The sequence below is a fragment of the Papaver somniferum genome, chromosome 2, assembly GCF_003573695.1.
Source record: "Papaver somniferum cultivar HN1 chromosome 2, ASM357369v1, whole genome shotgun sequence".
In the NCBI taxonomy this organism is placed as follows: domain Eukaryota; kingdom Viridiplantae; phylum Streptophyta; class Magnoliopsida; order Ranunculales; family Papaveraceae; genus Papaver; species Papaver somniferum.
In genome coordinates this window covers 203,419,969-203,433,248 of record NC_039359.1, presented here as the reverse complement: position 1 = coordinate 203,433,248, position 13,280 = coordinate 203,419,969, and the positions used below count along the sequence as shown (strand labels likewise).

Sequence of the window (13,280 nt, the reverse complement as noted above, 5' to 3'; positions counted from 1 at the left end):
GGAGCCTGTACATCCACAACAAGACAGCAGACTACAGGCAACTACACAGCAGCAGTTCCATGCCGCCAGTACCATTTCGTTTACCATCCTGATGGCGAGATCCCGCAATTGCCAGTTTCTTTCTTGAACCACGGCAGTTTACCTTCACTTACACAACTCCACCTGCAGTTGTTTGGTTTTGTATTCCTGTTTTATTTGTTGTTTCCTTGCCATGAACTCTAGTAGCTAAATTCCTGTTTGGTTAGGGTTATTTTGAAGTTATGTGACTTGTCTTTGATATTTTATCCAAATTTGATCTTTCTTTTGAATATAGTTTTATTGCTTGTCTTATGTTGTGCTTATGACCATGAATTGTTTTCAAGTTGTTTGAGTGGCCAATCAAATAGCTTGTTTGCGATACTAATACTAGATTAATCCGTAATTGTTATGGTGATTTAATTATAAGTAGCAAAACATCAACGTTGCAATGGGATATTGTGGATTTTGATGTGTATTTGGCAACCCTAAGTTAACATGTCGAACTTATGAGCATGTGGTTAGGATCAATCCAACTCATAGAACATACTGGTTAGTTAAGTTACACTAGAGAGCTTATTCAAAGTGGCTTGATTGACTAGACACGAGTAGAGAACTTATTATATGAAGTGACTTTGGAGTTTGATGGACTTGTTGAACTTATAACTTGTCTAGGATTATTAGTAAACATATTTTGAAGAAGGTTTATGTTCACTAGTGGAGAAAGAACCTATAATCATTCTCATCCTCATTGTTCACATTCGTATTTATTTTGTAGTTTTTGCATTATTCAAATTTTCAGAAATTTAAAAGACAACTTTGACTCAACTCTCCCTTAGGAACGAAGCTGGTTATCCTTGTGCTACTTGTTAGTGTAAGAAAGTAAGGAATATACCTTTTGTGAGTTTAACACCTCATCAAAGTTGGCGCCGCTGCCGGGGAGCAATGGTAGTTTGAGTTGTTATTTAATTTTCTGTTTTTGCATTTACAGGGGTTTACTCAATAAATACATTTGTAGATTTGTAAAGATTTAAAAAGAGTCATGAAAATTAATAACTTTGCGAGAATTATACAGAGTTGAGCAAAATTTTGTGGAGTTATGCAGAGTTGTCTAATGTCTTGCAGACATCTGTAGAGTCCTTAAGAGTTGTAAAAACAAATTTTTTATGGAAATATGCATGATAAACATAAATACAAAATTTATTGTAGCTTATTTATTATAGTAACTTCAACTAAATTAAAATAAATTATTATTATTTTGTATATATAACTTATTTTTTATGTTCAATAAAATAAAATAAAGTGTGACAATAAATCAAAATAATTATTATTGTACACTAGTGTAACACGCACGCGCGATGCGCCTGCCGTTCCGTTTGTTTCATAATTTTGTTGTTTTCATATAATAGCCAACGGTCAGAGTCAACACCCAGTCAATTGTCAAAGTCAACGCCAAGTGGTGAAAACTCATTTCAAGAAATTCTACAAAAAAATAATTACAACTAAATTCTACTTTTTCATTTAATAATTTTTCAATCTTTACATCAATAATTTGTAACCGTAACTCGTAGTTTTCTAAGACAGAAAGACTTCTTTATATACAACATTTTCCGTTGGAGTAGCTTACAGAAGGGACAATACCCTTGTAAATAACAACCCACCCCTTAGTTACCAAGATGCGTATTAGAGATTAACATGCGGTTGTAGCATGGTGCTCAACCCGAGCTCCATACTTTGGGTTCCTACGATGCCCTATAATCTGGAACCTGTTCTTGACCACATCAAGGGTGTGGCAAATAGCTTCGGCACATGTACCACAAACGCACAGGAAAAAAGCTGGAAGCTAGAGAGACTTTCACTTGTAAGTTTTAAACCTTGGTTGGATGATCTGAGCCTGTTGAACCGCAAGGTCCAGCGCTTGAAGGTGTCGTAAGTGCCAAACTGCATGCCAACATAAGGAATGATCTCAACCAAAGTCTGCAATAATCCTGCATATAACCCTCGAAAGCCACGACTTGTTACCAATATCAACAAAAGCATATGTCTTGATTTTACATGCCCTTGGCTCCCCTTGTGAGGCTAAAATAGTTCGTAACAGATGAAATGGATATGACCCGACAATTGCTTCACATCCCGCTAATGCTCCGCTTAACTAAGATAAGTAAGGATTCAAAAGAATGTGATCCTCGCCCTTATATGAGCCTCAAACAAAAGTTTTAAACTTGAGCAACATCGCAAATTTTATTAAAATATACAACATGACCATGAGTAGAGCCGGGACATTATCACGCCAAAAACCCAGTAATCCTTCTTGTCTAAAAATGTCCTTAGTTTCCTACATCATCCCGGTATATTTTGACTACCCACACATCTCTTTACGAAGTAATGCCCATGATGAAGTTGGCTCCAACTGAACCTAAAATCTAATCTTGGTAACATACGACGGGGATGTTACCCTTCGAGATATGCTGCCAAAATAGCCCCGGCAGCGACATCAATTAAAGCCCATTTAAGTGGCCTCGATTCTTCCATCACCAGAAAGGCATAATCCAGGTGCAATGCTAACACTACCTGGAAGAATGGAAATGCGAAAGAAAAATTCATGAATTTGTTTAAAAATTCATGAATTTGTTTAAAAATTCATTAAAGGGACAATCAAAAACATCAATTCCCGAATAATGATCCCAAATACTTGGACACCACACAACTATTTTATCTCAAAAAATAGGGGAAGTGGCGCTAAACAACTTTAATACTTGATGGTTCAGGAATCTCATTTTTTACAAAACTTTTTTTTCTTCCTCGGGTTTAAGAAAGAAATGCAACCATTTTTGGCATTCTCTAAAAAATTGAAGGTATGGTCTCAAAGTAATAGATTAGAAGTACAAAATGCTCAAACCTGTGTATGATATGTAATACATGTATGCCACATTAAATTTGATTTATTTTCGTCTTGACTACATATAGGTAGATGCTACATATGTTCTATATTTGCACTGATCGATCAGTTACACCACAAAGGCTTCACATCAATGACAGTCATACTGTGGCATCAACCCATTGACACTCACAGTATTTGCAGTTTTAATCATATCAAACTTAACCATCTAGCTCGTGTCAAACTTAATATCTAGCAGAGATGCATGTCGCTGTGCTCGTGACTAATTTGTTTCTTAAAATATTAATCTTAATGCTTTACATCACTGAATATCTGTTAGGAAATTGAAGTAGATTCGCATGATGATTCTTATACCTCTACGTCATAACCATTCTCTGAATAAGATCTGCGTGTCTTTTCTGGATATAAGATGATCAGATTATGATGTTTCGCATTAAACGACATGTGCATTATAAACGGACGTTATGTGTCTACTTCCATTTAAAATGGCTACATTAACAGCAATATCGACCATGGGTTTAATTTACATACCTTCTACTTTGTATTGTTCCTCGACAGTAAAGAACCAAAAATGCTTAGATTCCATTCTTGAGTGTTGCTGCTGGTTATAGTGACTGTCGCGGTGTTGGAGAAACTGACCTTGTTGCTGCTACTCTTGGCAATTAGTTGTTGTTTTCTGCAGTTGATGAGGAAACTTATCAATGACAATTTATCAAACAGTTTAGCTTCCATTAACAAAGTAAACATCATCAAATATTTTAACATGTTTAAATCATAGAATATCTATTAGCATAGTGAATGCTGTCACTTTGGATGTTGGCATCGATCCTTGGTTGGATATCTTACTAAAATTAGTAAAATCAAATTCAACGTAAATCGCACTTACAATACCTAAAGGAACTTCAATTTGTAGAGATTGTAATTGGGGGAGATCGGGTTTGTTGTGGATTTGAACTTAAATTTGTAGAGATTGCAATTGGGGAAGATCGGGTTTGTTGTGGATTTGAATCACCCATCAAAATTGCTGAAGTTCGATTTACAGAGATGAGAGAACGCTTATCATTCGCCCTTTGCACTCTTATATTATTATCTTTTATAGCCAAGTCTTTTTGGTTTCTAGATTTAAATCAACCTCGCCTTTTTAGGGGCCACCCGAAAGGATTTAGGGGCCATCAATTTGTACCCAGACAAAGACTCTAGTTAAGGGGTATCCTATATGATATTGAAATTATATAAATACCCTTCTGGTAAAACTGTATAAAAACCAAATCAAAAAAAATTCTATTCATTTCAACTCTTCTTCTTCCAGTTTCATATTATCTTCCGATTGTGGAAGAAAAAAAACTTTCCCTCGTTCTTGTGTTCAACCGAAACATCGTCGCGAATCGTAAAATCAAAACATCGTCGATTCGTTTATAAAACAATGGATAAGGGAAATGAAACCCACAGACCTAGAACCAAAAACGTTGCTCGGGGTATCGATCCAAAGATTGGGATTTTAGCAAGAAATAAAGAAATTGTTGTTGCAAATGAAGAAGAACGCGAAGAACGTGAAGAAGAAGTACCCGTCGATGTAGTCGGTGGTTGCGATTTCGATAGTCAAACACTTCGTCAACTTCAAATGGCCCCAATTAGGTAAGAATCTATCATTTTTGGGGTTTATTTCGCTTTAATTCGACGAACGAGAAAAAAATTTCTAGGGTTTTCGGTTATTTATCCAGATTCGGGCGATATTCATGCTTATTTACTTCCGAATGTAGTCGTGTTCTTCATTTGTCAAGAACATCGACAGTATTCGGGAGAAATATTTGATGGTTATCCGCCGAATATTGTTGGTCATATCTTCCTGGATACAAACTGGTAATAATCGGTAGTTTAATGAATTTTTTGGCTCCCGAATATATTTAAGTAGACACACAGTATTCAGAAGTACACTCACTACCGAATATATATATATGTATTGAAAAAATCTCAAAATTTCTGATATAGGAAAAATCCCATTTTGGGGACAGTATTTATTCGGAAGACAATATAATGTTTTATACCTCCGATTGTGTAGGATAAAATTTTAGAGTTTCTGAACTCCAGTTGATGAATATTCGGTTGTAAACATGTTTAGTTATATTCCGATTGTTTTTCATTCGGGAAAAATATGTGTCTTCTTACTTCCGAATTTGTTCATTCGGGTTATAGTTGTGTACTTTGTCTTCCGATTGTGTAGGATGAAAAATTTAGAGCTTCTGAACTCCAATTGATGCATATTCGGTTGTAAATATGTTTAGTTAGCTTTCGATTGTTTTGTATTCGGGAACAATATGTGTCTTCTTACGTCCGAATGTGTACATTCGGGTTATATTTCCATACTTTGTCTTCCGATTGTATAGTTTGTAAATATTGTTCTTTTCTTTGTTGTTTAGACAAAGTCAAGAAAGGAGGAAGAAAGTGACAGCTAGTGCTAGGAGGGAAAGGGGTGCCAAAGATAATTCAAGTGCTCAACAAAGCTTACAAGAACAAAGCAGTCAACAAGGAGTGCAACCAAGTGCTGAACAAAGTGTAGAACAACAAGGCAGTGAACAAGGGGTGCAACCAAGGTGCGGTCAAGATGCGGTCCGTCTACTCAAACCTACCGCCGCACCAACAAAAATGCTTGCGTGGCCTTTATCCGGTGAATGTGAAAGGTTCAAGTCAATTGTTGCCAACTCAGGGTTAGCTAATGCCGCCGAGAATTCATTGTTGGAACATGATCGCGTGGCCATATCGGCGTTCGTGGAGAGAATGTATCATGAGACCGATACTTTCCATATGTCGTTTGGGGAGATGGCGATTACCCCGGATGATGTTGTGCAGATTCTTAACCTTCCCGACCAAGGCACAGCTGTGAAGTTTAACTACACAAAGCAGTTAAGTTGGGCACAACTTTATGCTCTAACTAAAAATTGCTTAGGTTGGGATGAAGAGACAACAACAGCAGAGTTTAGGAGGCATGCAAGTTACAGAACAAGACAAATCAACATTACAGCTTTCATGAATATGTTCTGAGGCACCTTGGAGAAGGAAAAGAATGGAACGTTAACTGATGAGCAAGTATCAGTTTTTCCCAAATTCTGATTTTTGGGCCATCGTACATTCGGGACTTTACAAAAAAAAATTATCCTATGAATATTACAAATTCAAAACAAACCATGCCATGGCTCTAGGTGGTTCCAAGGGCCAATATAGAAGGTTAGACAACCCATATTCGGAAGTTTGGGTAACTAAGTTGACTTCCGATTATTGCAAGTTCAAAATTTGAAAAGTATCAGTTTTTCCCAAATTCTGATTTTTGGGCCATCGTACATTCGGGACTTTACAAAAAAAAATTTTCCTCCGAATATTACAAGTTCAAAACAAACCATGCCATGGATCTAAGTGGTTCCAAGGGCCAATATAGAAGGTTAGACAACCCATATTCGGAAGTTTGGGTAACTGAGTTGACTTCCGATTATTGCAAGTTCAAAATTTGAAAAGTATCAGTTTTTCCCAAATTCTGATTTTTGGGCCATCGTACATTCGAGACTTTACAAAAAACATTATCCTCCGAATATTACAAGTTAAAAACAAACCATGCCATGGCTCTAGGTGGTTCCAAGGGCCAATATAGAAGGTTAGACAACCCATATTCGGAAGTTTGGGTAACTGAGTTGACTTCCGATTATTGCAAGTTCAAAATTTGAAAAGTATCAGCTTTTCCCAAATTCTGATTTTTGGGCCATCGTACATTCGGGACTTTACAAAAAAAAATTATCCTCCGAATAATATAGTCGTGTTTAGAAATACCAACCTAATCGGCAGATAAAAAAAAAAAGTTCGCTACCTAATATCCTATTCGGAGGAAATACGTGTATCGTTAGCAACCGATTGTAGTGCATCATTGATACGAAACCTCAACAGCCATATTTTCAGAAATTAGAGCCGTTGGAACTCTAATCTATATAAGGAGGGTAACCCCTCTCAGTTATTATTGAGTAAAAAATCAGAATGAAAAACCTTTTCAATGGCAAGTCAATCATCAATCGAAAACATACTTCGAAGATGCAAGCGAACAACTACATCAATTGCAGCAATGAAAGAAGAAATACAAAAAAGGAACAAACAACCCAAAAAAATTAAACCATCGTTAGTGGTAACGAAGGAGGAGGAAGAGGAAATCAAGGCTAAGAAGCGAGGTCAAGAAAAATTCCATCAAAGAGAAAGATTAAAACAAGTTGAGGAAGAGATCGAATGGATAAAAAATTGTTACATTGTGAAAGATCTACCCAAAGAACAACAGGACGATCGTATATTTTGGATTAACGTTTCATTGGGTCCTTTTGTTGGTAAGTACAAGAAGCCACGCCACAATTATGAACCATCCCATGTTTCTTCAAGGGTGCACCATGTTATAAAATTGTGCACCGAGTACAACCGTATTCTTGCTAGGCACAGAGACGACATGTTTGCGGCACAAGATGCTTATTCCAAGTGGAGAGGAGAGTCGTTTCTACATTTCGAAGCCGCGTTGATTGTTGCATCTCGGACTGGGAAAAAAGAATAACATGTGATGTTTGAGTGTTGTAAATTCAAATTTTAATATTAATCGGCGGTTTGATAAAATATGGAATTCCCGAATATGATTAATCGGATTGAAGTGTTTCGGATTGATTAATCGACACAACTCCATTTTGACTACTAATTAGTATTTTCTTTAGTCGACCATGAGACCCCTCCGCAATGCTTGTCGCCTCGTTCTTGAAGTTACGATATTCATATGTCCATGCAAACACAAACCTCTCCTTAATCGTTAACCATTGTTTTTTAAAATACTCAACCGGTTTTGGGTAGTCCGTGCCGTATTCATCCTCAAATTTCTTCAAGTTACATTCGTAAATTTCCTCGGTCATCGACCAAACGATTTTGTCCCATGCTTTCATGAACATTTTCCAAATAATTCCATCCTCCTTCCACTTTTCTTCAAATAACCTATCCTTCCTTACGTTCTTCCACGGTTAATTTACTAATGCGCTCATCCTCTTCCTTTGACCTCTTGGTACCCTTCCTTGGTCTTTTAGCTTGGAAATGATGATGGCAATTGGTTTTGAGATTGCATTGAATGTGCCACGTACATTGCAAGTTTTGGGCTTCCGGAAACACTACCGCTATTGCATGCATTAAAGCTTGATCGTTATCCTTTACAATAAACCTTGGAAAATTATCAAAGTTATAAATGGACCTCAACGTCTCCAACATCCAAATGAAACTCACATTGTTCTCATGATCCATTAAACCCCATGCAATCGTAAACGTGTTTTTGTCCGAAGTATGGCAAGCAATGTTCAACAACGGCATGTTATACTTGTTTGTCTTATAAGTAGCATATATCAACAAAATTTGATGAAAGCATTGAGCCAATTGGATCATTTCGGGATGTTCCAAGAAAATACGAACCACTATACCATCCTTTTCTTCCCTTCTCAAGGTGTAGCCGTGTAACCCCGCTAACCACTCTGATTGTTGCATGAACGTTCTACCATCCCATTCAGTCCTTTTGATCGTAGATAGGGCCGACTTAATTGTAGACAAAGAGGACAAGTTGTCGGGGTCGTCCGCCTTTATTTTACTTAAGATCGCACTCGCTTTTTGGATCCGCATAGACCTCACCGTCTGCATTTGATGTGGTTTTAACTTGGCAACCATTACATGTCCAATTAAATCCAACGGATCATCATGGTTGTGACAACCATTATCAACTTTATACATTTTATACTCTTTACCTTTAATACCATAGGGCTTATAGAATACAATCTTAAATGGGCATCCTATCTTCTTGGTATTGCTTCGGTATTTCCTATTCGTCTTCCGTACGTACTTACTATTCTTTCCCTCGTGACTCTTTCGCGTCCCACCTCGCTCACAAATCATTTCAAATCGAGTGTCGCTAACATGATTATTTTGAACTACCACGCACATGTTATCTTTTGCCTTGTTCATAAGCCATTCCTTTGCCTCCTTCTTACTTCCAAATGTCTAAATGTGCATAAAACAAAACAAATCTAATAAGCATAACCATTTAACATATAAATTTTGAAAAGAAGAAGAAGTAGTAATGAGTATACCAAATCGTTTGCATAGTATAGGGAAGTGTCGGGCCTCAAATAGAAATCATCAACAAACTCTTCAACGGCCTGCATATGAAAGCAACAAATTATTATACAATAATCGGAGGTTATTAAATAAGTCAAACTGTCGAATATACTATATTCGGAATCCTATCGGTTACCCAAAACACTCGATTTATGCAAATGAATGTACACAGTTTACTGAGTGCAAAAAATGATATAATCGGAAGCTAAAATATATAGTAAAACAGCCGAATATAAATAATCGGGAGATAATTTTAATCGATAAACATCTGATTTTCAAGTTTTCGAAAATTTTATTTTGAGGCCACTGGTTTATTCGGCAGACAAATAATGTTAAACTATTACCGATTGTAAAGGATAAGAATACTGAGTTTTGAAATTTTTTGAGGAATTCGTTTTTGGGGCCATTCGGGGGTAAATAACTCTACATAACTACCGAATGTAGATTTTTTTGGAAAACCAGTTTGGGGTTTTTTCTCATATTCGGCAGTAAACTACTATCTTGGAACTATCGAATATACATATTTGGTACTCAGTGTGTTATATTCGTAAGTTTATTCGAGAAATTATCTACCGAATCTGGGTAGTTCATGGCATTCAATGCATGCAATAATCGGTTTTTCTTGTTTACAAAAGCACACAAACGCATGTAAATCGAGTATTTGAGTTTCTTAACACAATACCTGTGTTTTACATGCATCGTTAGCTTCAATATCAGGCGATTCTCCATTTTCTTCCATGAAAGGGTCGTCTAGGTTTTCCTCTCCACAAAAGTTTGGATCATTCAACATACACCCCAAATCGTCTTCTCTAAACGGTCGTGAACCCTCAATATTTTGTTCTTCGCCATGATTCTCACCTTCTTCTTCATATCCATCCATTTTTGTAGTGATAAAATGGGTTTTTCCTTTTTTCCTTCACCTTCTTCTCTATAACTCTAACAACTCAAAAATGAAAAAGAAATGGAAAAAATGAAACAGAAATCATTCTAATACTGCACCGACTACAATCGGAAGTCTGGGTAATATTTTGGCTTCCGATTGCAATCGGAGGATAAAAATGTTATCATATCCTACGAATATATAAGGGTAATTTTGCCTACGCGAGATAAGGGCTGGCTACATTTTCCCTTTGGGTGACCTTTTTTGTTTTATTGTTGGCCCCTAAATCCTTTTGAGTGGCCCCTAAAAACGCGAGGTTAATCAAAGGCTATATTGGAAATTACAAAAAAGCTTCACCAAAAAAAGGCTTTTTTTTTTGTAAGCATGATATCTATTAAATTACTAAAGGACTATTACATAAGGATATAAAATATCCCAAAGTTCATCAATTACAATCATATTGGTAAGTCATAAATCTGCATCAACTTCATATTTTGGCTGAGTAGCAATCACCAAAAAAAGGCTTCACCAAACAATTACCTCTTTTCTTTATATTAGTAAGATTTGTACATAATAATTAAAATTCAAATAATGTTTAACCATATCATATAATTATACTCATCTATAATAGGAGTTTTATAGATTGTGTATTCATGAAATAAAATAAAAGAGAGTAAAAAACATCTTTATAAAAAAGTTGGAAGTTTTCCAAAATCTTACATATTTTGCAAGACTTTTATCAAGGCAAGTATATACAAAAAAGTCACTCAAAGTCTTGAAAATTGGTAAGTATACAAAGTCTTTGAATTTTCAAGTTTACAACGAGTAACACAAACTTTAGAAGACCCTTTGACAATCTACAACGAGTAACATAAATTTTGAAAGAGATTTTAAAAGTATACAACCAATAACACAATACTTTGTAAATCCATTAAACTCTTTGGAAATCAATAAAAGTATTTATTGAGTAAACCCCTGTTAGTTTTTCATTATAAGCTTTTACTAATTTGTTTGCTTAGAATTTTATTTTCAGGTACCAAAAAAAGAAAGAAAAATCACTCGTTTTGCGTGTGCACGATTTGTAACAAGAGGTAGGTCTCTAAACAACTAGTTGTGTACTAAGTACTTTTCAAGATGAATCCTTTTGAGAATAATGCATATAGTTCACAAAACCATGCATACTATGGTGATCAATTTAATTCTCATTCTTATGACTTCCAACCATACTTAGGATATAACCAAAACCAATCTTTTGGGTATGATGAACGATCACAAGGATGGGTGGAGAGTTGTACTTTTAATCAGTTTTAATTCTAGACATGTGCATATGCTCGATCACATTCTTTATGAGCTAAAGGCAGTGGAACAACTTGGTAGACAACCAACCAGACCTTGTTTTAATGAGTCTAGCCCAGCTCCGGATCGTATTTATGACCATTCACCCATTCAAAGGGATGATATTTGGGATGGAAACTATGAAAGTTGTGTGTATCTAAGTTTGGCGGAGCAATCTTCAAGTCAGAACTTTGATAGTTTTGTTGAATCTGCTATTCCCGTGATGCAACAGATGCTTCAAACAACAAAACAATTTTGTGAATTTCAGCTAAGTTACAATGAATCACCCCAAGAACTTCAACGGAATATAGACAACATCAGAAATGGCATGAATCAAATTCAAGAAGAGCGGAACCAGTAAGAGGTTCAAACTCATTCTAATATTCCCATGGATGCCAATATAGAGTACGATGATTCCAAAGAAGACGAATCCTTAAATGGTGTAACTAGCTCAATTCTTAATCGTGATAATGATCATTCACCTATTCAAAAGGAAGAAGTTGAGTTTAGATGTTGTGTATGAGAGCGATGATCATTATGACTTCTTTGTGAATAACACCCCTAATTCAGAGATTGTGAATACTTTGAATGAGAAGTCAACTTGTGATGAAGACCATAAGGATTATGATGACTTACTTGGAGCAGATTTCGATTTTGATGATGAAGATTTGCAAGTTATAGATATATAAGAAACTGATGAACAATGTCTTGACAAGAGTTTGAGTGAGAATGATGATACTTGTGATGTGGGAATGGAATTATCTAGCAGTACCGAGGATCCGGTAATACATGAGGTTTTGCAAGGTTTGTCTAACCCTTTACATGAATTTCCATCTAATGATGATCCTCTCAAACTAGTAGTAGTTTCTCAAAGAGTTGTTAATCCATCTTTTAGGAAAGTACCTCATTTGGGGCTAGAATTATGTGCTTCAAAAATATTATCTGAATTTCTTGCTTCTAAGTATCCACCATATATGTTTGAGTCTAACACCATGCAGGTTATCCAAGAGGAAACAATAGAAGTTCCTTCCACTTATATTTTGTATACACTTCCGAGTGTGGAAAAGATTAAGTGTGGGGGTAACTCTTATGAGACGATGGTTTCATTTTTCCTTGTATTTGCTAATATTCTTGTGAAGTCATCGCTATATATGCAGACTGTTTTGCGGGTGGATCCCCAGATTTTCAGATTGTTGATATATGGGGAATCTATTTTGAACATTACTCGTATGCATCAATCGGGTGAACAATTCCAATTCTTACTTCCTTGTCTTTTTCAAGTATTCATCTTATTATTTTTGCAAAGGTTTGAAACATTGAGGACAATGTTTGATTTAAGTGTGGGGGTAGGGTTCCATAAGAAAAAAAAATGACGTATACAAAACTCTAACTTTTAGAGATTTTTGAACAATTTAGAATGAATACTAGCCTTTCTAAGTAGATGGAATTTTTTTTCGACGATGAGGTATATTTTAACTGATTCGGGATTAGATGTCAACTAAATAGCTTGTTTAGTGTTTATCCTCTATCATTCAAAAATTGCTATAAGTTGGAGTTTAGGTTTTGTGGATATATCTCTCGTAAACCCTCACGAGACTATAACTCGTCCACTAGGGACACCTAGGGATTTAAAGGCTTGTTATACATGCTAAGTGTAACCGTGGCCTCAACGAAACGGAGTTGTTGTATTTTAATTTTGTTTTATTTGCTCGAGGACTAGTAAAGAATAAGTGTGGAGGAATTTGATAAGTGCCTAAAATATATCATCTGAGTATCACTTTCTTATGTTTTTCTTAGCTATTTTCTCTTGTATTTTCGGATATTATGTTTGTTTTGCATTTTGTAGGTATTTTGGAGTCATGTGATAAGAAAGAAGAGTAAAAGGATCAACATTTGCTCTTTGGGAACCTCATGCGTTGGCGAACTTGAAATTGACGGATTTGAATCGTGTAAAGACACAACGCACACTCTAGTGTGTCAAAAACAAAGAAT

At 35.8% G+C, this 13,280-nt stretch overlaps 1 pseudogene; it reads right to left on the bottom strand.

Annotated features, from left to right (window-relative positions):
• Positions 1–1,543: 1,543 nt before the first annotated feature.
• Positions 1,544–3,992, bottom strand: LOC113350272 (annotated as a pseudogene).
• Positions 3,993–13,280: the final 9,288 nt, after the last annotated feature.